We start from the raw sequence: 14,078 nt of genomic DNA, 5'->3' as shown, positions 1-14,078 counted from the left end.
AGCTATTTCAGTACATGCATATTTCCCTGTTTTCTCTTAAAGTGTTCTCAGATAAATTTGTATTGCATGCTTCAGCTTATTACTAATTTCACAAGGAACAAACCAGAGAGTGCTCACAATGAACTGATTGAGTTTGTGAAGTCTCAAGCAGTTAGCACCAACCTTGTTTGATTTCCAGCTCCATGTCCATTTACCCATGTAGGTCAAAATGAAGTGAATCCATAAAATACAAATTGTTCCTGTCAGCAAAGAATTGAACCAAGAAGGCCGAAACCTGGGGAACATAGTAAGGCTAGGTAAAAATTTATCCTGCCCAGTATCAAAGAAATTTGAACAAGACAAACTCGAACCCTAACACTACACCTAACTCTAACCACAAGGCTTACCCTAAACTGTTTAGAGAATCTTTGATCATAGAAGTCTCAAAGTTAAGGAGCCTTGTGGGGCAAGTTAACAGATGAATCCTGCCCAGTATCAAAGAAATCTGACGAAATGATTGGGGGGAGATAGTTCAGTACATGCATATTTTCCTGTTGTGTCCTAAAATGCTCTTGGATAGTGTTGTTTTTGCGCAGGGGCCATGCTAATCTTCTCTGTATCGTTCCAATTTTAGTATATGTGCTGCCGAAGCGAGCACGGATAGTGTTGTTTTTGCATGCTTCATCTTTGGGATACTTTCACAAGGATAAAACCAGAGCGTCCTCACAGAGAACTGATTGAGAGTGTGAAGTTTCAAGCAGCTAGCAAAAAACCTGTTTGGTTTCCAGCTCTATTTCCATTTACCCATATAGGTCAAAATGAAGTGAAACTTTAAAATAAAAACTGAAATATTGACAGAACACCACTGAACCTAGAAGGCCCAAACCTGGAGAACATGATAAGGCTAGGTAAAAGATAAATCCTGCCTAGTATCAAAGAAATTTGAACAAAACTACTGTAAACCTAACACTAGATTTATCCTTAATTTTAACCCTACAGTTCACCCTAGCCTGTTTAGAGGTGAAGTCCCAAACTAAGGGAGCCTAGTCAGAAAAGCTAACAGATTAATCCTGCACAGTATCAAGGAAATCTGAGCAAATAATTGGGGGAAGCATTTCCGTACTTGCATACTTCCTTGATTGCTCTAAAAGTGGTCTGGGATAAAGTTGCTTTGCTTGCTTCAACTGAGGGCAACATTGACAATGAACAAACCAGAGAGTGCCCACAGAGAACTGCTTGAGTGTGTGCAGTTTCAAGCAGCAGGCACCAACCCTGTTTGATTTTGTGCTCCATTTCTCTTCAACAAAATATTTCAAAATGAAGTGAAACCATAAAATACAAATTGTTCCTGACAGCGAACCATTGAACCGAGAATGCCAAAACCAGGGAACATTGTGAGGCTAGGTAAAAGATGAATCCTGAGCAGTATCAAAGATACATGAACAAAACTGACTCTAACCCTAACACTAGGTTTAATCTTAGCCCTTACCCTAACCATAAACTAACCCTAATATATTTAGAGAATCTTTTATCATAGAAGTCCCAAATTAAGTGAGCCTAGTGGGACAAGATAACAGATGAATCTTGTGCAGTATCAAAGAAATCTGATCAAATAATTTGGGGAGGTAGTTCAGTACATGTATATTTCCCTGTTGTCTCCTACAGTACTTTCAGATAAAGATGTTTTTGCATGCTTCAGCCTTTGGAAAATTTCACAAGGAAGAAATAAGAGAGTGCCCAAATAGAACTGATTGAGTGTGTACAGTTTTACCCAGTGAGCACCAACACTATTTGATTTCAAGTTCCATTTCCATTTACCGGTATAGGACAAAATGAAGGAAACTTCAAAGTACAAACTGTTCCTGACTTAAAACCATTGAAGGGATAAGGCCCAAACCTGGGGAAAATAGTAAGGCTACATAAAAGACAAATTATGCCAAGTATCAAATAAATTTGAACAAAACTCAAACTCTAACACTAGATCTAACCCAATTCTAACCTAATTCTAACCTGTTTAAAGTACCTCTGATGATAGAATCCCAAACTTGGTGAGCCTAGTGGCACAACATAACAGATGAATCTTGTGCAGTATCAAAAATATTTGATGGAAAATTTGGGAAGTTATTTCAGTACATTCATATTTCCCTATTTTTTTTTTCTTGAAGGGCACATGGATAAATTGTTTCCCATGCTTCAGCTTAAGGTACTTTCACAAAGAATACCAAAGAGTGCCCACAGAGAGCTGATTAAGTGTGTGAAGTTTCATGCAGCTAGCACCTGTTTGATTTCCAGCTCCACTGCCATTCACACCTATAGGCCATTATGAAGTGAAACCTAAAAATTCAAACTGTTCCTGACATTGAACTATTGACTCTTGAAGGCCCAAACTTGGGGAGCCTACTAAGGCTAGGTCAAGGATGAATCTTGTACAGTATCAAATTAATTCAAACAAAAAAAAATTTGAAGCTCTTTCAGTACGTGGGTATTCTGCTTGCTCCTAAAGCACTCAGAGATAAAGCTGTTTTTTTTCTACTTCATCTTAGAACTATTTCCACAGCAAACACCAGATTATGCTGACTGAAAATAGATGGAGTGTGTGAAAGTTTCAAGCAGCTAGCTCAAACAGTGTTCAAATTCCAACTTTATTTCCATTCACCCCTATAGGACAAAAAGAAGAGAAACATGAAAATTGAAACTGTTCCTGAAATCAAACCCTTTATGTAGGAAGCCCAAACATTTGGAGTATAGTCAAAATAGGAAAAAAAAAAGAATCGTGCACAGTATCATAGAAATTTGAAAACAAAACTAACTCTTACCTTAACATTAGGTCTAATCCTTGTCCTAACACTAACCCTAACACTAACCTTAACTTGTTTAGAGTACCTTCGATCCTAGAAGTCCCACACTTGGGGAGAAAAGTTGGGTAGGCTAACAGATGAATCTTTCATAATATCAAAGAAATCTGACCAAATAATTGGGGGAGGTATTTCAGCATGTGCATATTTCTCTGTTTTCTCCTAATGTGCTCTTGGATAAATTATTTTTTTTCATGCTTCAGTTTAAGGTACTTTCACAAGGAACAACAAGAGAGTGCCCACAGAGAGCTGAATGAGTGTGTGAAGTTTCAAGCAGCTAGTACTAACTCTGTTTGATTTCCAGCTCCATTTACATTCACATCTATAGGCCATAATAAAGTGAAGCATAAAAATTCAAAATTTTCCTGACAGTGAACTGGCAATCCTTGAAAATACAAACTTGGCGATACTACTAAGACTAGGAAAAGGATGAATCTTGTATAATATCAAAGTAATCCATATTAAAAAATTGATGCTTGCTCCCAAAGTGCTCACAGATAAGGCTGTTTCTTTCTAATTCAGCTTTGGGCTACTTTCACAAGAAAAAAAATAATTGAGTGTGTGAAGTTTCAAGCAGCTAGCACAAACCCTGTTTGAGTCCAGCTCCATTTCCATTCACCATAATAGAGCAAAATGAAGTGAAACATGAAAAATAAATTTCTCCTGAGAGCAAACCCTTTTACTAGGAGGCCCAAACTTGGGCAGCATACTAAGAATAGGAAAAATATAAATCCTGCCCAGTATCCAAAAAGTTGAAAAAAACTAACCCTAAACCTAACACTAGTTTTAACACTTACCCTAACTCTAACCTAACCCTATGCCTAACCTGTTAAGAGAACCTTTGATCATAAATGTTTTAAACTTGGGGAGACTAGTGGGGAAAGCTACAGATGAATCCTACACAGTATCAAATAAATCTGACCAAATAATTGGGGGAGGCATTTCAGTACATACATATTGCCCTGTTTTCTCCTAACATGCTCCATGCTTCAGCTTATGGCTACTTTAACAAGAAAGAAACTAGAGAGTGCCCACAGACAACTGATTAAGTATGTGAAGTTTCAACCAGCTAGCACTAACACTCTGATTTCCAGCTCCATTTGCATTTACCCATATAGGTCAAAATGAAGTGGTACATTAAAAACAAACTATGCCCAAAAGCGAACCATTAAACAGAGAAGACCCAAAATGGGGGCACATAGTAAGGCTAGGTAAAAGATAAATCTTCCCAGTATCACAGAAATTTGAACAAAACAATCTCTAAATGTAACACTAGCTCTAAAGCTAGCCTGTACACTTAACTGTATAGAGAACCATTGATCCTAAAAGTGCCAACTTTGGCGAGCCTAATGGAGCAAGCTAAAAGATGAATACTGCATAGTATCAAAGAAATCTGATCAAATTGTTGAGAGACTTATTTCAGTACATACATGTTTCTCTGTTTTCTCCTTAAGGGCTCTCAGATACAGTTGCTTTTGCATGTTTCATCTTTGGCCTACCTTCAAAAGAAAGAAACCAGTCTGGCTGGGCACAGTTCAGGAGCCACTTGTCAAAAGAAAGGAACTTTATTTTTAGAACCACACACGCAAAACAAAACCGCTGCTCAGGAAAAACTCTCAGAGCCCAACTGCCACCACCGGCTTCCCACAAGCCTCTCTCTCAACCACCAGCCTCCCCACCTCCCACTATCCTCCTGCTCTTGAGGCTGATTGGCTGGGTTGCATGGACGGAGCCAAAAAGATCCCCCAATGAGCAGCTCCGTGGTCTGAAAGGGCAAGGAAACAGCCCAATGAGCATCACCACAGAGGAGCCAATCAGCTAGATGTTGCTGGGGTGCTGTGAGCCAATCATCAGCTGGCAGTCTGAAAGTTTGCTGGGGCCCCTTCGGCTGTGGCTCTCAACATCTCCCCCTCTCTATTTAAACAACAAGCATGTGGCTTAGGGACCATGCCTGCCTTAGGTTGTCCAATAGTACATATGGTCCTTACCCGTTATCGGATGAGCTGACCTCAAGGCGTCAGCCTCCTGTCTTAGGTTGGTACCATTGTAATTGGATCTTACCTGTCACTGACTACCTGTCCAGTATACAGCCACACATGTGGAGAGGTCTTTGTACCAGTGGGGGGGGGGGGTGAGGTTTTTTGCCTCACCTCTGTTGGCCCCCAAATGTTAGCTGAACGATCATGACAAGCAGAAGGGAGGAAGATACACCAAGTCAAATGACGGCTCCTTTTGGAAAAATTGTACCACCGATAACATCATTAGAAAAAATACCCCAACACTACCACAAGTCGCTGCACCAACAGATAGTTCACAATGCATACAGGTGAGTTCACAATGCATACAAGTGAAACATAGGCCAGGCAAGTTCTGCAAGCAGTTCAGTGATGGCTATTGCAGAAGCTGTAGATTGGTTTTATCTTTGTCTTCACCGGCACTGGGATGAAGATAGGAATTCTGGTAATAATGGCTAAAGAAAAAATTATGGAACATTCCAGAAGGCACTAAAAGAAAACAATTTTCTTAACAATTTACATTATCTTGAAGAGAAATATTAAATATAATGAAAAGGAAAGGTGAAAGTAAACAAACTGATCTGTTAACGTCCTTTTTGTTCACATATTAAAACAATCCTCAACAGTTGTTTACACAATTTAAATTAAACCATTTAAATCACGTGAATAAAAAAAATATATTTGAATCCATTTTTTCATGAGTGTTCATCATATATGATATATGGAATTATGTACATTCAAACATATAACACAAAACACAAGTGTGCACACATAATGTAATACATAAAACACATAACATAATAGTAAAGGCCTTATAACATTTTACAGGTGAAATCTCCATTGCAATGTTTAAAAACTCTATAGTCAAAAAAATAGAACTGATAAGCAAAACATTAACCTAGGTCTGTATGAGCTCAAAAAACAAAATAGAACTTCATGATGTGGGAAAGGGCAATAATAAAATAGATATTGAAAAAAGCATCCTGGTTCTGTCGTAGATGTAAGGTTAGCCAAACTGGAGTTTTGGATATCAGCTGTTATGGATTTGAGCCAAATCATCTTCTTTTTGGTCTGTAGAAATCTCTTTAGTTAATTTCTCTGGAATCCAAATAGGCTGCTGTTCTCCCTGTGGAAACACATAAACAGACCCCTGACTCCAGGCAATCACTGGGTCAGGACCTTAGTTAATCTCTCTGGAATCCAAATCGGCTGCTGTTCTCCCTGCGGAAACACACAAACAGAGCCCCGACTCCAGACAATTACTGGGTCAGGACCTTTCCATTGTCCTGTTAGAATATCCTTCCAAAGTACCTTGGGCTTATGCACATTTTTTGGACACATATGCCTTTCTGCAGCACTAAGTCCTGATGAATCCAAATTTAAAAAGTTTAGAGTAAAAAGGGTTATTTTAAGTTTATCTTTGGGGAATATATACCCCTTCCCAATTCCTTCTTTTTGCTTTAATAAGTACATTTTAATAGTTTGATGAGCTCTTTCAACTATGCCTTGTCCCTGTGGATTGTATGTGATTCCTGTTATATGAGTAATGCCAAATGATAAGCAAAATTGTTTAAAAGAGGTAGAAGTATAACCAGGGGCATTATCTGTTTTTAACTGTTTTGGAACGCCCACAGTGGCAAAATTTTGTAAGCAATGAGCTATAACATCTTTAGATTTTTCTCCGGCATGAAGGGAGCCCATCAAAAATCCAGAAGAAGTATCAACTGTAACATGCAAATATTTTAATTTTCCAAATTTGGGCAAGTGTGTGACCTCCATCTGCCAAATATGGTTAGGTATAAATCCTCTAGGTTTGACTCCAAGATTAACTTGTGGTAAAAATGTCACACAATTTAGACATTGTTTTATTATTTGTCTAGCTTGTTCCTTAGTTATTTTAAAATGCTTTTGTAAACTATTAACATGGAACATTGTAAACATTGACATGGAACCTTTTATGAAAATTTATAGCTTCTTCTAGTGTAAATAAAATATGTATGTCATGTGTAGTTTTATCTGCTAAATCATTGCCCAAACTAAGGGCTCCAGGCAATCCTGTATGTGCCCTGATATGTCCTATAAAGAATGGATCTTTTCTGTCCCACCTTAGACTTTGTATAGTGGAAAGCAAAGAGAAAACAGTAGAGGAAGGGGAAATCCTACCAGCATCTTCAAGGGATACTATAGCATTAACTATATACTGACTATCAGAAAATAAATTAAATACAGAATCTTTAACCATCACAAAAGCTTGTAATACTGCATTAAGCTCTACCTTTTGAGCTGATTGTTTGGGTACTAAAAATGTAAAAGTTTGATCATTTGTAACTATTGCTACTGTACCATTATTTGATCCATCAGTGAATATATTTGGAGTATTTATGATAGGTGTTTTTCTTGTCATTTTTGAAAAAAATACAGGATGTGATGACCAAAAAGACAATAAAGGATTAGATGGTAAGTGGTTATCAAATGAAATATTAGATTTGCACATGATTATTGCCCAAGTATTTAACTCATTAGCTAACTCATCAATTTGATTCATAGTATATGGAGTAATAATTTTAATGGGAGAAATTCCAAACACTCCCTTTGCTGCTTTTATTCCTTTGAGTATTAATTGTCCTACAGCCTCAGGATGCCTAGTAAGAATAGTGTTAGGAGAATAAGATAAACGTATCCATAATAATGGACCTTCTTGCCAAAATACTCCTGTAGGAATATGTTTTGTTGGTAGTACAATAAATAATAAAGGCAAACTTATATAAATTCTATCCAAATGCATATTTTCCATATATGTTTCAATGATTTTTAATGTGTACCTTGCTTCAGGCATTGACATGCGGGGTGAATTTGGATCTGATGGACCTTTTAGGATATGAAATAAAGGTCCCAACTCTCCTGTTGGTATACCTAAATAAGGCCTTATCCAATTTATGTCTCCTAATAACTTTTGAAAATCATTAATTGATTTGAGTTGATCTACTCGTGTTTGAATTTTTGGTGGACGGACCATGGTTGAGGATAATAGAACTCCTAAATAATTAATTGGAAAATTTAATTGTAATTTATCTATTGCTATCTCTAGATTATAATTTTTTAATAAGTTTGTAAGTGTGGCATAACACTCTAGCAATGTGTTTTTAGCTTTGTGTGCTAATAATACATCATCAATATAGTGAAATATTTGTAGTTCAGGATTTTGATTTCTAAGTGGCTGGATTACTTTGTTAACATAAATTTGACACATAGTTGGGCTGTTAGCCATACCTTGAGGGAGTACTTTCCATTCATATCTCTGATCAGGACCTTCATGATTCAGTGCACGGATAGTAAATGCAAAACGTGGACTATCCTCAGGATGAATTGGAATTGAAAAAAAAAAAAAAAAATCTTTAATATCTATAACTAAAACATACCAAGTTTTTGGCAAAGCAGACAATTGAGGAATCCCCGATTGAGCAGGTTCCATAATAACCATCTCATTATTAATGGCTCTTAAATCTTGCAATAATCTCCATTTAACAGATTTCTTTTTGATGACAAAAATGGGAGTACTATGGGGAGATACAGAAGGTTGTATATGTCCTTCAGCTAATTGTTGTTTGACCAGGTCATGGGCTGCTTGTATCTTTTCTTTAGTCAGGGGCTACTTAGGAACCCATACTGGTCTTTATGATTTCCAAGTAATTTATATTGTCTCAGTGGCCCTTTCTGAAAATCCAACCCATGTCTGTCTGTTCCTTGATCTATTTGTATTGGTGCTGCTATACCTTGTTCTTGTTTTTTCTAATCTGTTTCCTTTCCTAAAACCTTGTCTAGTCATAATAGTGGGTGCATTTTGGTTGATGTTATTTGATAATGTCAAATCTAATTGATCTAGGACATCTCGTCCCCATAAATTTACGGGAAGATGATCCAATACATATGGCTGTATAGTTCCTTCATATCCTTCAGGATCCTTCCAATATATTACCATTGCAATTCTATGGGGATTAGTCACCACTCCTAGGCCTCAAAGCGTTTGAGTGGCTTGTTGTAATGGCCAATGTTTTGGCCATTGTTGACGAGAGATGATGCTAAGGTCTGCACCTGTATCCAGTAGCCCATTAAATTCATGTCCTTGAATATTTAGTTTTAGCATGGGGCGAGAATCTAAATTTAAAGAAAGCATAGCCCAATCTACACCTGTGGAGCCTAATCCCTTGGAACCTCTTTCCTTAGCATGACTGGAAAATTTATCATGTAGGCTTGGTATTATTAGTAACTGTGCTATTTTATCTTCTGGTGAAATTACTGATATACCCTTTGGAGAACTGGCTATAATTTTTATTTCACCTTCATAATCGGCATCAATTACCCCAGGACTTATCATAAGTCCTTTTAGAGTAGAAGAGCCGCGTCCCAATAATAAGCCTACTGTTCCTTTGGGAAGAGGTCCTTTTACCCCTGTGGGAATGATTTGAACTCCCATCTCTGGAGTTAGTACTGATCTGACGGAGGTGCAGATGTCCAACCCTGCGCTCCCTTTTGTTTGTCTGATGAGGGATCTATTGGACAATGTGTCCTGGGCACTACCCTGATGGGGTTTCTGGGTTCCTCCACTGCTCCGTATATTTGTGGCTTGGGGCCCTGGAGCATTGGGCCCCCCCTGTCCATTTTTTGGCAATGGAGCCTGATGCCTTTCTCCAAGATATTTTGGACAAACACCTGGTCCTTTTTCGTTTTTTGATAATGGAGTACCCTCTATGGTGGTTTGAGATGGCATTCATTAGCCCAATGTCTCCCTGTATGGCATCGTGGGCAAATACCTGGTATTCTACTCCTTTGATACCTAGTTTTGTTAAACCTGCCTCCTACGGGGCAATTCCTTTTAAAATGTCCTGTTTGTTCACAATTGTAGCATGTTCTTGGCCTGGCATCTAAAGCCTGTTTTACTGCAGCTGCCACAATTTTCCCTTGTTCATTAATGTCTCTGGCATCTAAAGCCTGTTTTACTGCAGCTGCCATGACTTGCTCTTGTTCATTAATGTTTCTACATAATTTAATATATGTGTTTAAATCTTCATGTTTCCATGGTCTAATGATATCTCTGCACCAACGATTTGCTTGGTCATAAGCCAGTTGTTTTATTAATGGCATTGCTTGTTCTGTATTCCCAAAAACTCTGGTAGCTGTTTGAATAAGCCTATCTACAAATTCAGCATAATGTTCATTAGCTCCTCGTATTACCTTAGATAATTGACCTTGTAAACCTCCATGTCCTTGTAAAGTCTTCCATGCCCTAACCGCCTCTACAGCAATTTGTGCATATACACCAGGATCATATGCAATTTGTTGCTGCTTATCCTCATAAGGTCCCTTTCCTAACAACATATCTAGATTTCTCTGAGGATAACCAACTGCTGCATTTTGCCTAGCCATCTCCTTGCAAATTTCCTCATTGGCAATCTTCCATAACAGGTATTGACCTCCATTTAGCACAGCTTTACACATATTAGCCCAATCTGCTGGCGTCATGTTCAAGTTGTTAATGGATTCGATCAAGCTTACAGTGAAGGGTGCTTGAGGACCATAGGTTGTTACAGCTTCTTTTAGCTGCTTCAATATTTTGAAATTTAAAACATGGTGAATTCACTGCCCTCCTACCTTAAATACAGGGCATGTTAATACTTGAGATCCTGTCTCAGGATCTGAACTATCAACTGCGGGGGTTGGGGGCCTCCTAGCATATGGAGGTGGCCTTGTTAGTTGGACATTTACATCCTCTGGTGATAGAAAGGTGTTAGTAGCAGTCTCCTATAGAGGTGGCGCTGTTGGTTGGACACTTATGCCCTCTGGTGATAGAAAGTTGTTAGTAGCAGTCTTCCTTTTGTAACTTTCCTCCTGATGGCTTTTTCTGCTCTAAGCTTTTTTCCTCTATCTTTGTCTGAACTGAAGGCTTTGGACTAAGCAAACCAGATACAATCGTCCACAATGGCAATGTGCCAACTGGCAGAGTCCCTGGGCTGTTCTTTTCTATTCTTTTTAAATCTTCACCATGATGGTTCCATTGTGATATATTTAACAACTCCTCCTTAAAAAGCCATGGGCTACATTTTTGTATTCTATCAACGTATGCCCTGACTGTTCTTGATTTTACTGTAATGCCTCCTTCCTCTAAAAATTTACTTAACACTCTTTCAGTTTGTTTTTTACTAATTTCTGATCCCGTATTTCTACTATAATACAACCCAACAAGATAACACCAAACAAAACCAAGACAGAATGAAATAAAAAGGGAACAACAAAAAGTCATTATAGCCTTTCTATCTTCCTGACATGTGCATCCGTCCTTTCTCCCTATCTATTCCTCAGATGTAAATAGTTTTTCTTCAGATGTGAGCGGTTTTTCTTCCATCTCACTCATCTCCAGGGACAGGCAACTTAAAACAAAAGTGAAGCAAAACAAAGGAGGAATCATAAAATGGCTACCCATCCTCTCGCCCTGCCCTCAAGGGCGAGCAGTTTACCTTATCACTTACCCTCAGTCGCTCCCCGTGCGAGCCACCAAATGCAGCAGTCTGGCTGGCACAATTCAGGAGCCACTTGTCAAAAGAAACGAACTTTATTTTTAGAACCACACACGCAAAACAAAACCGCTCCTCAGGAAAAACCCTCAGAGCCCAACTGCCACCACTGGCTTCCCACAAGCCTCTCTCTCAACCACCAGCCTCTCCACCTCCCACAATCCTCCTGCTCTTGAGGCCGATTGGCTGGGTCACGTGGGCGGAGCCAAAAAGGTCCCTCAATGAGCAGCTCCGTGGTCTGAAAGGGCAGGGAAAGAGCCCAATGAGCATCACCGCAGAGGAGCCAATCAGCTAGATGTTGCTGGGGCCGCTGTGAGCCAATCATCAGCTGGCAGTCTGAAAGGGCGGGGAAACAGCCCAATGAGCATCACTGCAGAGGAGCCAATCAGCTAGATGTTGCTGGGGTGCTGTGAGCCAATCATCAGCTGGCAGTCTAAAAGTTTGCTGGGCCCCTTTGGCTGTGGATCTCAACACAATACATACATGTTTCTCTGTTTTCTCCTTAAGGGCTCTCAGATACAGTTGCTTTTGCATGCTTCATCTTTGGCGTACCTTCATAAGAAAGAAACCAGAGAGTGCCCACTGAGAACTGATTGTGTGAAGTTTCAAGCACCTCCTGCCAACCCTGTTTGATTTTCAGCTCAATTTTCATTCACATCAATAAGACATGATGAAGAGAAACCTTAAAATACAAACTGTTTCTGACAGGAACCATTGAACTGACAAGGCCCAATCCTGTGGAGCACAGTAAGGCTAAGTAAAAGATGAATCCTGCTCGGTATCATAGAAATTTGAAAAAAAAAAAAGGGGGGGGGGAATGGGTGCTCTTGACACAGATGGATGGCTCAGCTTCACAATTTTTCTGGGATCAAACAGCAGTCTCAGCTGCAAGGGTGCTCTCTGTGCAGAACTAAGGCAGCACAGCACACCGAGGGTTTGCTTGTGGGTCACCAGACTGAGCTTTGGACACAGCCCAAGGTCACTCCAGAACCACCCACCTCACCAAACACCATACATGGGTAATAGATTGAATCCATCATGCAAAACCTTACTCGCCGTCTATTGTTGGGCATAGCTACCAGCTTGATTCTGCAGCTTATCAGGTACCTGGTTTCCAACTTCCCTACCCCCAGCTGTGATAACTCAAGATTTTTCTCACAAGGTTTTTGGAGGTGTAGCTATCAATGAGGAACAGCAACTGTACAGGCACCTGGTTTCCTATTCAGAGACTAAGAGATGGGAGGCTCCAGGTATAAGCTTAAGCATGCTCACCCTGGCTACCTCCACCACCCTGAGAACAGAGACTCAAGCTAGGAATCGACAACTCCACCTACTGCAAGAAAAAAAAAAAAAAAAAAACAGAGTTCTTAGAGACATTTTTTTTTTCTTTCTTACTTTTCTTTTCTTGCTTTTCTCATCCATTCTCCTCTACCCTTCCCCCTCTGGTCCTCAAAACCACAACATATGTGAAACCAAAAACTTTCCATGAAATTGGACTTTAAGAACTGAATCACTAGAATAATATAATATAGAGGAATTGCATAGGACCCAACTCACCAACCATTTATTTGCTCTTATTTTTTTTCTCCCTCTCTTTCTTTCTTTCCTTCTATTTTTTTTCTTCTTTTTTCTTTCTCCTTCTATCCCACTTTCACCCTTCTAACTTTTACTATTTATACATAGGGTAATTTTATGAATACAGATAAGGAGTTTCAATTTATACCTTCTTCCATAAATTCTCCCTGTCTATTCATTAGAGTTCTCCTCCAAAGTTGCTAAGTTAGAATCATCACGTACCCTCACTCCTTTCCCCCTTAACGTAGCATCCTACCCTTTACCCTCAATTTTCTATTCACCAGCAGAAATGGTATGCTTTTTATGAAACTAATGACTATATTCTAAATAATAATTGAAGCCAATATCTGTAGACACAGATTCTAAATATAAATGTATTTATAATGGTTAGGCTTAGGCTTTGGTTTAGGGTTAGATTTAGAGTTGGGTTTGATGTATGGTTAGGGCTAGGGCTAAGGATAGGGCAAGGGTTAGGACTAGGGTTTGGGTTAGGTTTAGGATTATGGTAAGAGTTAGAGTTAGAACTAGTGATTTGGCTAATATGAGAGTTAGAGTTAGTCTTAGAGATAGGGTTAGGTTTAGGTTTAGGAATAGGGCTAAATTTGGGCTAGTGTTAGTGTTAGGATTAGACTTTGGGTTAGGGTTAGAGTTATGGTTACACTTAGGGTAAGGTTTTGGGTTATAGCTAGGTTGAGTGCTAGGGCAAGTGTTAGTATTAGGGTTAGGTCTAGGGATAGTTTTATGGTTTTGATTAAAGCTAGGTTTAGGGCTAGGATGAGGATTAATGTTTGTGTTAGGTTTAGGACTAGTATTAGGGCTAGGGCTAATGTCAGGTCTAGGGTTACAGTTAGGGATACTGTTAGGTTTATGGCTTGGTCAAGTTTAGGGGTTAGGTTCATTCTAGGGGTTAGTTTTAGAGCTAGGGTTATTATTAGGGTCAGGATCAAGGTGAGGGTTTGGGTTAGGTTAGGGTTTAGGTTTACAGTTTGAATTATCAGTAGGTTTAGCATTAAGGTAATGGAAGTTTTAGGTTTAGGGTTTAGGTGTAATGGATATGGATAGGGTTAGGCCTAGGGTTAGCATAA

The 14,078-nt window shown here is 39.1% G+C and overlaps 1 pseudogene; it reads right to left on the bottom strand.

Annotated features, from left to right (window-relative positions):
* Nucleotides 1–542: 542 nt before the first annotated feature.
* LOC114081752 (U6 spliceosomal RNA) lies at nucleotides 543–637 on the bottom strand (annotated as a pseudogene).
* Between the last annotated feature and the right edge of the window lie 13,441 nt (nucleotides 638–14,078).

The sequence above is a fragment of the Marmota flaviventris genome, chromosome 18 (genome assembly GCF_047511675.1).
Source record: "Marmota flaviventris isolate mMarFla1 chromosome 18, mMarFla1.hap1, whole genome shotgun sequence".
Classification (NCBI taxonomy): domain Eukaryota; kingdom Metazoa; phylum Chordata; class Mammalia; order Rodentia; family Sciuridae; genus Marmota; species Marmota flaviventris.
This window is presented reverse-complemented; position numbering and strand designations above follow the sequence as displayed.